General features: G+C 46.6%; 1 long non-coding RNA gene across 3 annotated transcripts in view; it reads left to right on the top strand.

The window, feature by feature from the left end:
- Positions 1–19710, top strand: part of LOC148121958 (uncharacterized) — a 102212-nt gene that overhangs the window by 61864 nt on the left and 20638 nt on the right. For all 3 annotated transcript variants that reach the window (XR_015738198.1, XR_015738197.1, XR_015738199.1), the window contains exons 5-6: positions 10258–10397; positions 11820–11956. This is a non-coding gene — a long non-coding RNA (uncharacterized LOC148121958). The remainder of the gene's footprint in view (positions 1–10257; positions 10398–11819; positions 11957–19710) is intronic.

The raw sequence follows: 19710 nt of genomic DNA, 5'->3' as shown, positions 1-19710 counted from the left end.
GGATTGGACCCAGTCCAGTGTCTGACCTAGCATCCTCTTGTCTGCCAGGAAAAACCTTTAGAGTGTGTTAACTCTACCAACCACTCACTCCTTCCCACCAGCCTAGAAGCTAAGATTGTCACTGGATAGCACCCAAAGTCTAAAGCAGAGATTTCCATGCTTAGTTAGCTGGGTTACCTGATGTCCCTACCAGTATACTTAGTAAACTCATTGGTTTATAACCGTCTTCTGCTCTGTGGCTATAAATTCATATAATGGCTCCTGCAGTGGACATATCATTTAGGGTAGCCTGTATCTGTGTTCCCAAGCTCTTATTCTTTGAGTGTGAAATGTCTTTCATAGGCCCATGTCTTTGGACACGGTCTCTGGCTTGTAGTACTTTTTGGAAGGTGGTGGAACCATTAGTTTGTGGATCCTTACTTGGTGAAGTAGATCATTTGAGGAATTGGTCAGTGCAGGCCATCCTTTGGATTTTTCTAGCCTGACCCTAGTTCCTATGTGCTCTCTCCTTCTGAGTGTGGATATAGTGTAACCATCTCCCTCACAATCCTGCCACCAAGCCTTCCCTGCCACGATGAACTGTCCCTTCCAACTATGAGCCAAAATAACCCTTCCTTCCTTAAGTTGCTACTTGTCAGGTATTTGATCAAATCAATGAGAAATAGCTAGTGCACCAGCCAGGGCTATTCTTGCTAGGCTCAGAGCAACCCGTATTCTCCTTGGAGCAAGAGCTGTAGTGACTTCAGTGGCTTAGGAAGAAACTAAAGTGTGTTAAGGCCTAGTATACCTCCAAGACAGAATATGGCTTAAGTATACCAGGGAACACCCTAGGTCTCCTGCTGTTTCTGCTGAGCCCCAGGAGATGAAGATATCCTAGGGTCTGGAACTTGAGAAGCACATGGCAGAGAATATGCTGGTTTCCAAAGTGGTCCCCATGAGTTCCTCCCAACTTGTAGGCTTCCCTTTAGGGCAGACACACCTTTTATTCTCAGGGTATATTTTTTTCTCTTCTTTCTACTGTGCAACCTTTTTTCGGGGGCCATCTGAGTGGTGCCTTCACGTCTCGGTTCCTCTTTGTCTGGAAGTATGTGATGTATGTCATGGGCTTTTCCACATTCCTACATCCCATCATTGTACGATGGCATCCCAGGTGTTTGTCTTGTTGGATTTCTGACTGATTGATGTGCTTTCAATTTGACTTTTTAATAAAGTATCTGGGGCCAATAGACACCCAAATCCCTGCCAGTCATGACAGTAGCTCCATGGTTGTCCCCACACAAGCAGGAGTAGAAGCACTTCTTATTAGTACTTTTGCCTTTGACAGTCTGGACACCTGGGAGATAAGGGCAGACAGGGCAGACTCCCACTCCCTGCCATAGGCCCTCCTTTATTTGGTTTGATGAAACTCCAGTCCTTTTTGTAAAGTTGAGGCGGCCAAGGTGTGCTGTCAGGTATGAGCAGACAAAAGGAAGGAATGATGATAGACCAGGCGTCCAGGGTAGGGCTGACCCTAGCTCCCTTGTCTCAGAGTCTATGACCTTAACTTCCAGGTCCCAGACTTCTAGAAACCCTGTTGGCACTGGCCACTCAGACCCAAAATAACCACTCAAACTATATTAGTTACAACACTGCTTGGCAAGTGACTCTAGTGTATTCCTAGCAAGATCTTGCATCTTAACTCATTTCTATTATTTTATATTTTACCACAAGGTTCGTGACCTACCAGCAAGGTTCTGATTGGTAGTCCACATCTTCCTCCTCTGGTGGCTACATGACTTCTCACTGACTTTGCCTACTTTCTCCCAGCATTCAGTTTAGTTTTCCCACCTAGCTCTATTCTGCCCTATCACAGACCAAAGTAGCATCTTTATTCATTAACCAATAAAAACAACACATATACAGAAGGACTTCCCACACCATTTCCCCTTTTCTGTTCAAATAAAAAGGTAGGCTTTAACTTCGACATAGTAAAATTACATATAACAAAACAGTTATCAAGCAAGAATTATAGGTAAGATATTTATATCTACTTTATCCTTCACCATAACTAAAGAAAACTGTAACTATAAATAGCTACTCTTCAACTCCATCAAAAGACTCCAGAAGGATATAATATTACTTAAGTAAACAGGAAGGGCATGTAAGCAACTTCCAAAATTCTAGAAATGACAGAGACATCTCGTTGCCTGGACAATCACCCAAAGTTCTTCTGTAACATTAGGGCACCCATCTTCACCCTACAGACCCATTCTCATGGCCCCTGGACTTTGTGAGTGATGACCCAAAGCCAGCTTGATCCGTGGTCTATGATAAACCTCTGGGACTCTGGAGTTTGGTCTCTGAACCTTCTTCTTGCCTTACTCATGGAGACTGTGCCTTTGCCCTCAGATATCAAGCTACATAGCTGCTTATCATTAGCTTATATTCTACCAGTAATTGTTAGCTGGAAATGTAGCCTCATTTTTCTATGTCTATCTGCTTTTCATTCCCAGTGCTGCTGCAGTCGTGGGCTTAGCTCCCAGCTTGGTGGTATAACGGGCACTCTGTCCCACCCGTGCCTGTCCCACCAGTGGCAGAATCTCTTTGTTGCATTCACGCAGCCCTGTTTCTGCCACTGCTGAGTTGTGGGCATGCAGTCCAAGGTACGTGAAAATCGTGAACCTGGACCTGCTACCAGTCCACTTCCCAACTTTCCATCAGTCCATGTGGACCAATGGTAAGATTGCCTCTGGCACTTCCCATGAGCAAGGTTCTCTAGGACTCTGCCCTAGCCCTGCACTCATTGCACAGTGCATTCGATTTTTGGGTCCAGATCCTTTTTGGGGTATGAGTCCCCTTCTGTCCTAGTGCCTCTCTGGAGACTGCCCTTTCTCAGCTCTTGTTATCTTGTGGATTAATGGATAGCAGCCTGAGCCAGTATTTATTTTCCCGCCTCACTCATGGGGACGGGCTGACAAAACCATATACATTTCTAACTTTACCAGTGGGTGGTTAAATGTAAAGAGTTATACCACGTGGACAACCATGACTGCCACCATTTTTTTTGAACTTAAGAAAGGGAAGAGGCACAGACTTGTGAATTTCCACCGCTAGCCAAACAGTGCTGGCAACAGGTTCCCCACATGACCTGCTTTAAGCTTTTAAAAATTGCTTTTATGTTCTATTGAATTTGGTGTATGATGGTTCACCGCAGCAGAACCCACTGAAGCATTCATTACATGCAGAGACCCACCTGCAGTACATCTCCTACCCTGCAATGACTCTACTTTCCTGATTTAAAAAAGAAGCCAGCTTTCTCTTGCTCACTTTCCATTTAACTTTATGCAGAACTTAAATTCAACTGTGTATAAATGATCATATACTTGCTGTTAAATGTTTTAAATAGTCTGTTCATTGTATCTCATTCTAGACTAAGAAAGCAGTAAATCTCAAATATTTTAAATTCATATGTACTTTTAATCTTTTACAAAATACTGTATATGTGATCCAACCCTGATTCAAAATATATTAAGCTGCTCTCTACTGTTGTAAGCTTCTATTGCAAGCAGTTCTTTCTTCGTTGTCCTTCACAAGTATAAATCTCACCTGTTAAGTTAAAAACCAGTCTAGTCAAGTTTGGACTCAGCTCTCCAGGCAGATCCTATACTGTAGTCATAACTTATCTATACCTGATAAACAGTGCTCAGAGATCTGGGGACTATAGCATTTAAATGTTTAATTATTAAAAGGCTTTTCATAACAGAGAAACAGGTTGGCTCCTAGCAACATCACCCCTTCTCCTCCAAAAAAGACAGAAGACAAAAATGTGCACAAATTGGACACAGAACAGCATCCGTCCACAAATCACTTCATCAAGTGAGAGCACTAACCACTGGCCAGAACTACCTTTCATCTAAACTCCTGAAGATCTCCAGACAGTGGATAAAGAAGAAGTGTAATCAATGGCCTAGCTGCTCAGGGAAAGGTAGACTTGTCTTCCTACATATTTCCTAACCCACAGATTCTTCAAAAGCCTGGCAGGCCCTGCTTCTAACAACAGAGGGCAAATATAGTCCCTGCCCTCAGTGACCATGGAAGACCCCAGGAGTGACTCTAGGTAGCCAATCTAGTAAGATCTTTGCCATTTTTAATCCATAACTCAAGTAAAATTTCATCCTTCTCAACAATCTCTGATGCAGTTTGACAGCTGAGAGGTAACAACACCAATTTCAGTATAACTTCTTACCATGTTTTAAATAAAAGGTATTTTAAGATACAAAAGCTCAAACCAAAAGGTGTTTTAAGATATAAAATATAGTCGGGCGGTGGTTCCAGCACTCGGGAGTCAGAGGCAGGTGGATCTCTGTGAGTTCGAGGCCAGCCTGGTCTACAAGAGCTAGTTCCAGGATAGGCTCAAAAGCTACAGAGAAACCCTGTCTCAAAAAAAAATTAAAAATAAATAAATAAATAACAAGAAAAAAGGCATACAAATGCAAGTTATTAAGGTATGTATCTGCAAGTTATAAAAGTCTGAGGACAAATACAAATTATCAAATTTCTCTCCCATTATGCTGCTGCTCAGTCTTAACATCATCAATAAAATGCTGATTAGCTATTAATCCAACTCCGGCAGAGTGCTGTTACTACCACTGCTTCAAGATCAAGATTTTAAATTCTCTTTGGTCACTTTCTAAAAATACTTCTCATTGTACAAAAACATCTGTCACAGCCATTCTGACATAAATATGCTGCTGTTTACACAATGTATGTGTCTGAAACTTATGCCTTACAAACTCAAAGAATTCTTGTGAGTTCGAGGGAGCCAAATTGATGGATTCACCTTAAACAGGTCAGATACACCCCTCTCTCAATTCCCTGGTCCTGACACCCACCTCCTCCTGAATTACCAGGACCTAAAAAAAGAATGTTTTTTCTTAAACTTAACCTTGTCCTCTGCTCTGCCAACACCTTGCCAGGTCCAAGAGACACCAGACAGTTCCACACCACAAATCCTGTACAGAAGTGAAGCAACCAGCTACCCCAGAACATGACCAGAACCCAGCTTTCTCAGGTCCTCCAAGACTTTGATGCCCATAAATAAGCAGGAAGCAGTTTTGAGAACCCTATGCTCCATCCCCTTAACCTGCCATGCCTAACTCCCTACCTTTTTATTATAAAGAGAAAGATGGAAATGTAAAAATGATAAAATGATAAATTTTGCTGATCTTGCCTGTCGCCTTGGTACCCTGTCCCTTTAAGAGATAAGCTCTACCCACTCCCAGTCCCCGCTTCTTGCCTCTGAGGAGAGCTGATCAAGTGCCTTCTCTCCATCCTCTCCTCTCTGTCCCTCTTCTGAAGAGGTAACTACTGCCTCTTCCTTCCCCTTCGCACCCTTCTCTCTCCACTCCATAATCCCCTTACCCATTAAATAAACTTTATACCCAAGCTCTTTCCACATGGTGTATCTGTTTGTCTCCCACCTGACATGGTCTCCTACCCTCCAGGGGACCTGCCAGGGTCACACCACCATGAATCTTTCACACAGAACCACAGATGCGCAGATCCATAGAACCACAGAACCTCAGATCCACAGAATCACAGATCCGCAGATTCATAGAACCACAGATCCACAGATCCATAGAACCACAGAACCTCAGATCCACAGAATCACAGATCCGCAGATTCATAGAACCACAGACCCATAGAACCACAGATCCATAGAACCACAGATCCATAGATCCATAGAACCACAGATCTACAGCAACAGGACCTTTACCCTGAGAGGGTGGCCAGGGGTGGCCTAGGCTCTGGGTATGGGAATGAGGCCTGAGACCAGACCCTACGATCCAGATGTGTTCTGATTTTCCTGCCCTGTTTTGGCAGCTCAGCCACTCTTTGGGTTTCTGTGTTGTTTGATGAGCAAGTGCTCACTGTGGTACCCCAAGTGCTCACTGTGGTACCCCAAGTGCTCACTGTGGTACCCCCAAGGCCAACAAGGTCAAAGTTTGAAAATATTGAACTCAAAACTAGTATCTGTCCATCCAACATTTTTACTAGTATTTGGTAAAATGAGAAAAATAGAACAGTGATCTTTTTCTTAATTAAATAACTCACATGCAGAGAATACAAGTGGGGCAGTTTAATCAGTCGCTAGAAAGCAGTACAAAATCAAGAAACAGACAGCTGAGTCCAGGGACCTTAACAGGAAATGGTTCTTGGAGGCAGGGGCTCTTTGCACTGCCCCAGTTCCTACGGGTCTTCCTGGGGTGCTGTGCAGAGCTCACCTGTGTACTGTGCTTTCTTTTGTACCACTTTACCATGGCAACGCAAATCTCTGGCCACCTTCTCCCCTCCTGCTGTGGAGTGCACCATCTGAAGCCACCCTAGTCCCTGTCTCCCACGTGGTCCCAGTCACTTCCTTTGCACTGGCATAGGTGGTACTGCTCCGGAGCGCCCCCCTCCTGCTGCTCTGTGTGCTGTGAGCTGAAATTCCTCTAGGCTTGATTTCTCTACAGTGTTCCTTTCACATGTAACGAGGCTATCCTGAGTACCATGGGAGCATGAGCAGCACCCCTGACTCCATCCTCTGGATGCCAGAAGTACCCCATCCTCCACCCGGGTCCATGATCAGGAGCCTGGAAGGGCACTCAGTCACAGAAATGGAAGCTTCAAGTTCCCTAGAAAATTCCAAAGTGTTTGTATGGAGTTTTCCACGTTTTCAAATTTTCATTCTGAAGTTGTTTTAATTTTTAGTACTACAAGACACTCTCTGTGTTGGGAGGCTGTGCTGAGATTGCATGGAGTGTCGCCTGTGACCCTGGGTTAATCAGACTCGGTTGGACTCTAACCTACACCGTAGTCTCTGAGAAAACCTACTGGCTTTACAGATGCAGGAATGCAATCTGTTGCCAACTTGAAGCTTCCAATGAAACTCAACCACAACACAATCTGTAACAAGCCACAGAGACCAGGGGTCTGTGTGATCGAACAGCAGCTACGGGGCTGTTGCTCTGGCAATAAGAGTAGTCCAGACACTAAATGCTGTCCAGTGGCTTCCACCCTTAGCACAATCCTGTGAGGTCAGCATCTCTGCTTTAGCAGTGAGGTCTGGGAGCTCCTTTTCTAGAGAGCTCCTGTACATCACAGGGAACTGGGAACAGGAGGTGTGCTTCCCCCGTGGATCTTAGTGCACCAACAGTCCTGTGCCAGTGTATGAATGCTCAAGAGGACACACAAACATTTACAGCCAGGCCCGTGAGCCGTGGGAGCACCCAAGGACACTTAGTCACAGAAATGGAAGTGTTCTTCTATTCATGCACTAAATGGCACTGACCCTGGTTAGCTTCAGAGATCAGACAAGAGCAGATGCCTTCAGAGCCGTAAAATAATTTGCTTTCTTTAGGGGCAGGCAGCAGGGTAAGCATTCATGGGGACAAGAGTGAAAATGAGTCCTGTTTGTGCAGACCAGCAGGCAGAGGAGTCTCCTCCACCCATAGCAGGTCAAAGCTACCTGGGGAAGGAGGAACCATCTTGGGAGAGGACACTGCTTCTTCCTCCATGGAGTTCAGGAGGATGGCCAGGTTAATTATATGCCCAGAGTCCCCTGGGAAGACAAAGGGCATCTGAGTCTCTGCATCCACTGTGGCCTGCACCTCAGGTTTCTGTTTGTTGCAGAGATACCTTTCCCTACCTCTGCTGTGAGCTCCTAGGGTGTGAAGGTGTGAGGCAGCTGGGAGGGAGGAGGTGGTGAGAGGGAGATACTGCCCATGGGTAGATTTGGGGGAACGGCAGCGTCTCTCTCCGTTATGATTATGCCCAAATTATGCCCAGATGGGAAGTGGGAGGAGACATGAGGAAATGACAGACTGGTGGTTGGGTGGCACTGCTGAAGGGGGCTCTGCTCTCGGATTTCTGTTATCTTTGATACAGATTTTTTTAATATTTATTTATTTATTATGTATACAATATTCTGTCTGTGTGTATGTCTGCAGGCCAGAAGAGGGCACCAGACCCCATTACAGATGGTTGTGAGCCACCAGGTGGTTGCTGGGAATTGAACTCAGGATCTTTGGAAGAGCAGGCAATGCTCTTAACCTCTGAGTCATCTCTCCAGCCCTCTTTGATACAGATTTGCAACAGCATGAAAACAGGTTGGCTCGGAGATGGGAAGAAAGTAATCAGGAACTTAATTTAGAGTTGACCTCGTTGAACAAAGATCCGGACTCCTGAATTGCAGCTTGGCTCAGCTGCTATCTGGTGTCCTCGCCTCAGTCTGTCCTTCCAGGTCGTCAGGGCACCAACTTTACAAAGTTAATGGGAGCCTGATGTTTGGGAAAGGCTTAAGCAGTACTGGGAAAGAGAAAGCAGGGATGTTTGCTCTTCTCAGGTGACATGAGGCGTGAGGAATGTTCTGGCATTCTGAGACGTTGGGAGTCATGGTTGCTGTTCCAGGAAGGTCCTGGTCACTTTCTAGATGTGACCAGGGACCTTTGTCCTGGGCTTGCCTATACTCCACACCACCTTGGAAATCACCACTTCAGAAATGAAACGAAGACCTGGACATCCTGATGGAATTTATGAACAGTGAATTCACAGCAGCTCGCACCATGCATCCTTTCGTGCCGTGGCAAATACCCTGACAACAAGCTACAGGGCGTTACGCAAGCATGTTGCATGTAAGCATGTGGTGGGCTTATAGTTCCCAAGTTACAGCTCATCATTTTATGAGGAAGTCAAGGCAGAAACTCAAGCAGCCAGTCTCATTACAGTCCAGAGCAAAGAGAATAGCCACATCCTCGCTTGCCCAGCTCCTTCACTCTTCTGCGGGCCAGGGCTCAGCTCGTGAAATGGTGCCACCCGCATCCAGGGTGGCTCTTCTTGCCTCAACAATCATGACATTCCCCCACAGACATGCCCACAGGCCAAGCTGATCTAGATAACTCCTCATTAAGATGCTCCTCCCAGGTGACACTAAGTTGTGTCAACTTGACACAGATTTTCAGAGAAAGGGGTGCTGTTTGGCAGGTGCGGTTCCCTTTTCTTTCTGGCTTAGAGGACTCCGTGTTTAGGGCATCAAGAGATCCTTGTGGTGCCAGGCTATATGGTTTGGGAAATGGAGGGGTTGGCTGTCCTCTGAGAAGGCTCTGGGGTGTTGGAGCTCCAAGACCTCACTGAGAGAAGTGGGTATCACTTTAGAAGGTGCTGGGGCTGCTGTGGGTAGGTAGGGTGGGCCAAGACACCCAGTCTTCACAGAGAACAGCACACTCTTGGGTTTTGCAATGGAGTGTGATGAGTATGCTGCTGCGGGACAACGAGACACTGGGGTGCTCCACCTGTGGCTAGTCTGCTCTCCCTGGGAGTGGCAGGGTGTGTACATCTAGGTTTGGAGAACTTGCGTGGTTTTTGGAGGTAGCCCATAGACAGGGCTACCTCCCACACAGGGCCGTGGGAGTTAAAGGGTGATAACCCTCACGTGTGCCAGTTGGGAAAAGCACAGAAACTGTGCTGCTCTGAACCCAGTGCACAAACCAGCTGAGGCACCTGCCATGCCCCCACACCACCCCCACCCTGACTCTGGGAAACTACATGGGTAGCCAGGGCACAGGGCAACAAAGGGTGAGGGTGGCTGGCAGCTGTAACAAGAGAAGTGTGCACACAGGTGGCACGTGTCCCAGGGCACACGGTTTTCAACCTGTCTTTCATACACCTGCTCCCCAAATCTGCCATGTTACATCTGATGCCCAGGCTTAAGTCACCCTTTTAAGGCTAGAAGGGCCACGTAGGAGCAGGAGACCGTCAGCAGCAGGAGCTCTGAGCTGAGAGGAGCATAGAGACCCATGGCATCTATCTAAAGGCATAGCCCCTGCAGGCCCTACATCCTGTGGGCAAGCACAGTTCAGCCTTCCTGCTAGGGCTATGGCTTCTTTATCCTCACTGCACCCCCTTCGTCACTCCTCTCAGTTTCTCTACCTTCATCCCTCACTGAACCCCTCTAGAGATCATCATCACCTCCTCGGCTGCTGCCCTGTCATCTGGGAGCCCCTTGAACCATTGTCTCTCTTTGCTTTCCCCAGTATGCCTCACTGGACACACAGTGGTCGCTCACTTGCTGCTGTCCTTCTGTGGGCTCTGAGCTGCCTGAGCCCAGTGTCCTGTGCTCTGTGCTTTGCTGTCAATAGCTGAGGGACACTGCAGATGACCTGCTGGCCCCAGGCCCCAGGTGAGCTGACCTTTGCAGTCACTCAGGGTGTCAGGCTCATACTCATCATTTTCTTTCAGGTCATTCAGAGATGCCATAGCCCCATCTTCTTCAGAACAGGATCCATGGTGGCATGGGCAGAAGCTTTGGGCTGTTGAGTGTGAGATGTTGCCCAGTACCTTACAGCTCTGCAGGAAAGGAACTGACAGGATGTGGAGAGGTAATTTATATACACATGTGCACACACTCATGCATACTCATATATGTGTGTATATACACATTTGCACACCCACACATACATAGTTTCATTATGCATTATGTGCACACCTGCACACACAAACACACTCACATACTCAGATACATATGTGCACACATTCATATGTATGTACACACAAACACATGGACACACCAACTCACATGTATGGACACAGATGTGTAATGCATGAACATGTGAGCATGCATGCATATATACACACATGCACACAATTCACACATTTGTATGCATGTACATGTGAGCATACATCTACATGTGTAGTCACATTTATGTATGTGTATACACATGTACTCACAGTCATGTTCACACACATGCATATATACACATATGCATATGCATATACATACATAGCGGTATACACATGCCTTGCATACATACATTCACACATGTAAGCATGTATACATATGTATGTACAGCATGTACACACACACATTTAAATGCTGTACAATGATGTTTTGGCCAGCAGTGTACCACATATATGATCATAGTAATGGAACTGAAAAATTCCTGTCCTATAGTGACAGCCATCGTGTCCAACCCAGTGCATGCCTTGTATGTTCGGGATGCTGTGGGATGCATCCTACTGTGCCTCAAGTTATATGCAGTCCAGCCCACACTACAGAGCAGTGTGTGCTCAGTGGCGACACTGGATGGCAGTGGGACTGCTTTGCTTACTGATGACACTGTTCTTGTTACTTTTCAGGGTGCCCATTCTCTTTATGATAAAAAGATATATATAATATATATATATATATGAATATAATATATAATAAAACAGTGTGGTCATGAGAGCAGTCTCACACATATCTTTTTTTCATACTCCAGTCCACTCCAGCGTGCATCACCAGGTCATGTGGTGACTGTCCTGTTCCACCTAGTCTTGTGTAAGTGCACTTTGGGATGGTCACCCAAGAACACATGTCTCAGAATGTATCCCTATCATAAAATGATGTGTTGTGCATGTATGTGCATACATGTACACAAGCACAGGAATATACTCACACCTCCTTGGAAGTTGGAAGATATGTAGTCAACAGAAGCCAAGGAGCACTGATAGTCCCTGCAAAGACAAGAGAAGACCTCTGTCCAGCTTGAGAGCAGTTGGCAAGTGTGGCCTCCCTCACCCTTTGTTTTAATCTGTGCCTAGCTCCGGTGGGTTGGGTGAGGCATGCCACACTGGGGAGATCTGCTCTAGCCTATCTTCCCATTCAGATGTTGATCTCATCTGGAACCACCATACAGACACACTCTGGCACCTGAGTGACACCCCACACCCTCTCACCACTGCCTGAGCCCCTCCTTTCCCAGAGCAGGACACGGTATGCTTGACATCACCCCATTTCACCATTTTCCTATCTAAATCTCTAGGAAAGATGTTGTTCTTCAGAAGGTAAGAGGATGATCCCAGGCCTTCCTCAGGAGCCCTCGATGCAGCAGAGGGGTCAAAACAGGCATCCTTCCAGCTCTTGGGGCCCAGGTTGAGCATCTGTGATCCTGGCATTGAGGTGGGTGCTGGTGCTGGACTCTGTTGTGCTGGGTCCTGGGGACATTGCACTTGCAAACCTTAGGCAGCGTCCCTGCTCTGTGCCTTTTGCATGCAGCTAGGAGTCATCAAATGTCAGTAAGAGGCTAGGAGGCCTTGCAGGGGCCTCCTGCTTCCTCTGGCAGTTCCCATTGACAGAAGCCAGATGCTGGGAGAGGACTCAAGTGTTCTTTTTCATAACATCTCTGGAGTTTGCATCCGAGCAGTAGGGGATTGGGTCACACTATGATGGGTATGTGTCAGCTATAATGTCACAGGCTGATTGGAGTTTTTCAGTTCCACTAAGATCTTAAGAGACTGTCATAAAGTTGACTGAAACACCATGAGTCAGTGTATGGATTGAGTGTGTGTGTGTGTGTGTGTGTGTGTGTGTGTGTGTGTAGCCAGATGGAATCGGTTTGAGTGTTATTTAGTTCATTCAACTAGAAAGCTGTGTCCTCCAAATTTTGCCGTTTGTAAACTTAGGCAGAACTCCCCACCACCCCACACTCCAGGCTTCTTCCCTGCAACTGGAAGTTGGTAAATGCCACTGACAGGTGATAGGTCTTCAGAACCACTCTGGGACCATAAGACCAAAAGATGGAAAGCCATCCTGCAGATCTCAGCTCCACGAGGGGTGATTTTGTGACCTGCTGCTTCTCACCGACCCCCATTCTCAAGCTCTGTGGCTAACGGCAGGTTGGAAGAGGAGGAGCCAGCCAGGCAGAAGTGAACAACAGGTTTTATCAGCTCAAGTGGCAAATATTGACAGAACCTAAACACCAAGTCAATGTTTACTTGACAGGACAATAGAATTGAGCCCAAGTACGTGCACTCCCACACATGTCCAAGCTTTCAGTGTCCCCACCAAGTGTTTCTGCCTCTCGATGTAGTCGTGTGGGAAGTTCTTCTGCACAGGTGTTGCTTTTATTGGTTAATGCTGGGAACAAATGAGCAGTCTCCACCTACAGTGTAGGCTAGTGGAGGTTTCTAGAAGGCATCCAGATAGAAGGCTGGCAAGGAGTTCCCCATCATCCAGAGAGGCCATCCCCTGTAAGGCCAGCTTTGGCCCCTACATTGTCCCTACCACAAAGCCAACCAGGACTGGTGCTGCCGGGTTCTGCTGGGGGTTCCTACCAGCTAGAAGGATGGCATTATCAGGGTTTTTGCTGTGGATCCCCCTCATGATGACAGGTAGCTCTGCATGTACTATGCCAATTGATGCCAATGGTGTGCGGCTTGTCCAGCCCACCACCATGGAAGCTGGAGTGGGGTCCTGCACGGCAGGCCTCCCTTGTAAGGCAAGCTGCATGGCTGGACAAAGGCAGTGTTTTAGCAAGAGGAGATGAGGCGGGAGTGAAAGCTAAGTAAGGCAAGACTGTGGGGCTAGGGGTCACTAGAGGACAGATGAACACAATACATCTGTCAACAGGATGCAGGAAGACGTGATCTAAAGTTAACATGGGAAGTTCTAGCTATTGCTTCTCCCAGGACCTGGGAAACAGTTGTATGCTGGACAGTTTTAATGGTCAACTTGACACAACCTGGAATCATCTAGAGAGCCTTGACGAGGGACAATCTATACCAGATTGTCCCCACGAGCATGCATGCATCTTGGTTACCTTAACTAATGTGGGAAGGCCTAGCCTAAACTTGGTGGCACCACCTGCCAGGCTTGGGCCCAGGGCTGGATAAAAGAGGAGAAAGGTAGGCGAGCACAAGCGTGTGTGTGTTCCTTCCCTCTGCTGCCGGCTGTGGTTGTGATAAGCTTCAGTCCCATTGCCTTGGCTTTCCCACTGATAGACAGTGAAGGGGCTGTGTCAGCAGGGAGCCAACCCCTCCTCCCTAGTTTCTTCTGACCAGGGTAGTTTATCACAGCAGTAGGCACGAAACTAGGTCAGGTGGACTTTGTCTGGTGTGAAAGGGTGGCAGGGCCCTGCCCCGAGTGTGTCTGGGAATGCCGTGCTACCTTCTGCCTGATGGCTGAGTGCGGAGGCCCAGAGAAGCTGTCCTGCCTCATTTGGCCTGGCTTCCTGCTTCTAGGTCTAATAACATTCTTCAAGATCGCCTCAGGTACCTGCTTCTCTCAGCCAGGCCCTAACCTCCTAAAGTTCCCAGAGCCTCCCCAATCAACACCACTGGCCCATGGCCAGCATTTAACATGTGAGAAGGTGATTTCACATAGCATCCACTGGGATGGCCGTGGGTGCTATGCCTTCCCCAGGCTCTGTGGTGGTCAGAGTATCCCCACTGTCCCATTCTCTATCAGGTTGTTGGGGCTTGTCAAACAACTGTCAGATTCAAGCTCACCCCCACCCCCACAGTCTCTCATTCACAGGGCAGAGAAGATAGGCAGGGGCCGCTTCCTTCCCTTGCCCCAGGCCTCAGTCGATCAGATGAAGTACCATATGTGAACTTGGCAGTTCACAGACAGCACTTACAGAAGCCAGTATGACTGATGGGCTCTGGGACCGCATGAAGTGGCTCAGAAGGTGGTAAACACTGGGCTCTTGTGACCACTGTCTCAGGGTCACAAGAAAAAAAAATGCGGCTTACCCTTGTGGTAGTTTGAACACTTGGCTCAGTTGGTGGTGCTGTTGGGGGAGGTTTAGGTGGTGTGGTCTTGCTGGAGGAAGTGTGTCACTGGAGGTGGCCTTTGAGATTATATCCTTCACTCTGTCTGCATCTGAAGGTGTCAGCTCTTGGCTTGCTGCCACACCTCTGCATAGTGGACTCTTCTCCCTCAGGAAACATAAGCCAAAATAAGCACTTTCTTCCAAAAGTTGCCTTTGGTCTTGGGATTTTGTCATGGCAAAAGGAAAGTGACTAATACAGCCTCTGTGCTGTCCCCAGCGCTGGTCCCAGCAAAGAATGAAGGAGGAAAGCCACTAACCTCGCCCCACCTCACCTTGCCTGTTTCCAAAACAGTGCCACCTCCTCGCAGAGTCCTGGGGCACCACTTGATGAAGGAAGTCTCTGGATGGTGGAGCACAGAACACTCTAAGCTGATGAGTGCCCCTGTATGGCCTAAGCCCCAATCTTCTCGTCCACGATGGCATCTGTCTGAGAAGAACGCACCTCCTTCTGTAACACAAATGGGAGCTCTCTCTCTCTCTCTCTCTCTCTCTCTCTCTCTCTCTCTCTTTCGCTCTCTGTTTGGATGTCCTACCTGGCTTTGCTCTGCTAAGCCATTGGCCAAAACAGCTTTATTTATCAACCAATAAAAGCAACACACATACAGAAGGACATCCCATATCATTTCCCCTTTTCTGTCTAATTAAAAAGGAAGGTTTTAACTTTAATATAGTAAAATTATATATACAAAACAGTTATCAAGCAAAAATTATAGATACAATATTTAGTCCATTTATATTTGGCAAATTAAGGAAAATATTCTATCATCTATCCTATCTTTGTGATTCTACAGTTTTATATCTAATTTATCTTTTTAAATTTTTTTTATTTTATTTTTTCATTTTTATTGAGCTATATGCTTTTCTCTGCTCCCTACTTTCCTCCTGCTCCCCTTTTACCCTCTCCCATGGTCCCCATGCTCCCAATTTACTCAGGAGATCTTGTCTTTTTCTACTTTCCATGTACATTAGATCCACATATGCCTCTCTTAGGGTTCTCTTTGCTGTCTAGGTTCTCTGGGATTGTGAATTGTAGGCTGGGTTTTTTTGTTTTGTTTTGGTTTTGGTTTTTTTTTTTTGTTTTTTGGGGGTTTTTTTTGCTTTATGTCTAAAAGCCACTTATCAGTGAGTACATACAATATTTGTCTTTCTGGATCTGGAATACCTAACTCAATATGATATTTTCTAGATTCATCCATTTGCCCACAAATTTCAAGATATTATTTTTTTTCTGCTGTATAGTACTCAATTGTGTAAATGTATCACATTTTTCCTATCCATTCCTCTGTTGAGGGGCATATAAGTTGTTTCCAGGTTCTGGTTATGGCAAACCATGCTGCTATGAACATAGTTGAGCACATATCCTTGTGGTACGATTGAGCATTCTTTGGATAAATACCCAAAAATGGTATTGCTGGGTCTTGAGGTAAGTTATTTCCTAATTTTCTGAGAAATTACCATACTGAAATCCAAAGCAACTGTACCAGCTTGCATTCCCACCAGCAATGCAGAAATGTTCCCTTTACCCCACATCCTCTCCAGCATAAGTTGTCATCAGTGTTTTTGAACTTGGCCATTCTTACAGGTGTAAGATGGAATCTCAGAGTTGTTTTGATTTGCATTTCTCTGATGGCTAAGGATGTAGGCCATTTCCTTAAATGTCTTTCAGCCATTTTAGATTCCTCTGTTGAGAGTTCTCTGTTTAAGTCTGTACGAGATTTTTTTATTGGATCATTTGTTCCTTTGATGACCAATTTCTTTTTTTTTTAAATATTTATTTATTTATTATGTATACAATATTTTGTCTGTGTGTCTGTCTGCAGTCCAGAAGAGGGCATCAGATATCAGTTCAGATGGTTGTGAGCCACCATGTGGTTGCTGGGAATTGAACTCAGGACCCTTGGAAGAGCAGGCAATGCTCTTAACCTCTGAGCCATCTCTCCAGCCCCCAGATGACCAATTTCTTAAGTCTTTGTATATTTTGGAGATCAACTCTGTCTGATGTGGGGTTAGTGAAGATCTTTTTCCATTCTGTAGGCTGTCATTTTGTCTTGTTGACCGTGTCCTATGCTTTACAGAAGCTTCTCAGTTTCAGGAGGTCCCGTTTATTAATTACTTCTCTCAGTATCTGTGCTACTGAGGTTATATTTAGGACGTGATCTCCTGTGCCAATATGTTCACCTTATTTCACTTGTATTAATACATGCAATTTTCAAAGCTATTTTTGTAAACATGTATCATTGAAACAATCTGTTTTTATTTCCTTCTCTGGAAATTAATGCAATTCTTAAATTAAAGCAGAGTAAGAGATGGTTTGTTCTGAAGTAAATTATAAATGGCCATGCCCCCTGGAACACAGTAGATTTTATAGCTACAATGCAACAAAAGTCACAACAAACACTGTTCCACAGGTCAGAGTATCAGGTAGGGAGTTACAGGATAGCAGAGAGAGATATGCCGTAGAGTTCAGTGCTGTCCAGCGATATTCTTAGCCTTCTGGTTGCTGCAAGTGGTTTGTTACATTCCAAAAGGTTGCACCTGATGGTCGTGAGGGTGTTAGGTAAGACACAGAGGTGGGCTATCACTGGCTATTAGGGAGGCTGAAGATAGCCCCAGATTGGTCTCTGGGTCGGAAGCATTCTAACTCTACAATCACCACCATCAAATTGAATGTCTACGGCTGTGACTTTATTTTTCCTTTGGGGCACTCCCTGAACTTCCACTGCCCTCTGGATTTCATCTGCGCGCTGCTTTCTCAGAAGTGTGGTGAGTACAGCACTTTCTGTGGGAGGCGAGACTGGGGAACCACATAAAGAAACTAGGGAGGGCGTCAGGCTAGCATGCCGAGGGGATGTCCCGGGCCTACCTGACAACAGCATCCAGTTCCTCAAGGGGATGAAGACCAGCGCCACAGGGCACTGCTGGAGCGGCACAGAGGCACAGAGGAATGTGGGCCCTGTGTTGGGGTAGAGTGTGTGCCTCATGTGTGCAGGTGCCCACGGAGAACACATGTGGCCATTAGATGCCCCAGAGCTCGATTCTGGGTGGTTTTGAGCCACAAGATATAGGTGTTGGGTCCTCTGGAAGATCAGGAAATGCTCTTAACCACTGATCTGTGTGAGACTTGACCTAGGTAGGGAAGTAGACAAGCAACCATGGGATGCCATCATCAGCCGGTCTGTGGATCATGGACAAATCTACAGAGATCCTTGTGGAAATAGAGCAGCAGCTTTGGGGACACCGCCCCCCGAGGCAGACACCAACTGCTCTGCTGTGGACACCTGCAAGTTGACAAGTCAGGAGCTGATTCAAGTCAGCTGAAGGGCCTTTCCCAGGAAATAAAGCAAGCTGGCTGCCGTAGAAGGCAACACTCCCATCACGGATCAACATCAAATGGAGAAGCTATTGCTCTTTTTGTATTAGTCTTTTAAAACCCTGTGTGTATTTTACAGTCAGAGCACAGCACAATTTACAATTGGAATACTTCACAATTAGAACGGAACACTCACAACCAAGACAGTGACTGGCAGTCCTACTAGAACAATAGCAATGGATAAAGGAAAAGTAATTTACTCTTCCCTCCATTTAAATTCACCAGACTTAGAATTACAACACTCCACGACCCACTTCAGTAGAACCCAGCCTTGTACAGAGAACCAAAGACTCTGCCGGGTGCTGGTGCCACCTAGTGACCATTCCTGGAAGTGTAGGGTTTTGCACAGATGGGAGGTACCGTCCTAAAACCTGGTGCGAACATTTCTCACAGCTTCATCTCCTGAGGTGGGAGGGAAGGGGATTGAGGGGACAGTCATGGGAGGACAGCTGTGTTCAGTGTTCATTTACCACACCCCTGCAGGCGGTGTTAGCCAGGAATCTCCCTTTGCAAACCACTGACTTAGAATAATAACTTTAAGGACCACCTGGAAGGCTGAATCTTCTCCATCAATCACAAGATAGCAGTTCATTGGCTCAGCTGCCTTTGTGTCCCCGTGGCTTAGCCCAGAAGACCCTCACCTTCCACAGTTCTGCAGCTGAGGTTTCAGATCAAGGTGTCACTGCTCCATGTGGAGTTGAGGGTTACCTCTTTTTATGGCAAGGCTACAGTCCTGTGGGATGAGGGGTCCGTCCTGTGTACACATGCACACGAGATACTGAGGTCACATTGGCCTGGGATTGGGCGAGCCTGGAGTTGGCAGGTGAGACCTGCTTGCTGGTTGGTGGGACAGACTGGCCCCATCAAGGGGTTAGGTGACGGGAAGGGTGGAACATGGGTCAAGAAAGGTCCAACATTAGGATATCTATGTTCAGGCTGGCTTTCAGAGACAGGAGGGCATCCTGTGACTGAGAGGGCTGAGGCCTGGGAATGGCTACAGGTGCTTAGGGGCACTTTGTCTGCCGTGAACCAGCAGACACAGAGAGTCTAGATAGTGCTGGAATGGGGGACACGGGTCAGCATTCTGTTTCAGAGACCAAGCTCTTGTGCCAAACCTCTTGCCCTGGGGTGGCTTGTCCACTACAGCTTATGGCCTGGCTGGGGCACTCTACATGTTCATATGTGTGTTAATTCTGCTGTGTTCAGAAGGCCTGTTTTTCATTGATATCCTTCATCTATTCTGGGTCTTAAAAATCTTTCCACCTCCTCTTCCCCAAGACTCCCTGAACTCTCGGGGGAGGGATTTGATGTAGAAATCCTATACAGGGCTGAGTGGTCCAAGGTCTCTCTGCATTTAATTTCATTGTGAGGCTCTGTATTTGTTCTCATCTACTATAGAAGGAAGCTTCTCTGTGGGACAGGGTTTCTCTTTGTAGACCTGGCTATCCTGAAACTCACTTTATAGAGTGAGTTCAGGCTGGCCTTGAACTCTCAAAGATCAACCTGCCTCTGCAGCCTAAGTGCTGGGATTAAAAGGCATGCACCACCACCGCCCATTTTATTGCTGTTCCTTTAGCAGAACAGTAGTGTTTGGATTTCCCTAGGTCTCTGGCCTGTCTAGTCTCAGATTTTGGCCAACTGAGCAGTGTTGTATATAGGTTCCATCTTGTGGGGCGGGCCTTAAATCCAATCATGGGCTCTGGGTTATCTCACTCAGGATGATTTTTTTTC

The sequence above is a fragment of the Myodes glareolus genome, chromosome 6 (assembly GCF_982192425.1).
Source record: "Myodes glareolus chromosome 6, mMyoGla1.1, whole genome shotgun sequence".
Taxonomy (NCBI): domain Eukaryota; kingdom Metazoa; phylum Chordata; class Mammalia; order Rodentia; family Cricetidae; genus Myodes; species Myodes glareolus.
Note: the sequence above shows the minus strand (reverse complement) of the source record. Positions and strands in the feature narration are given on the sequence as shown.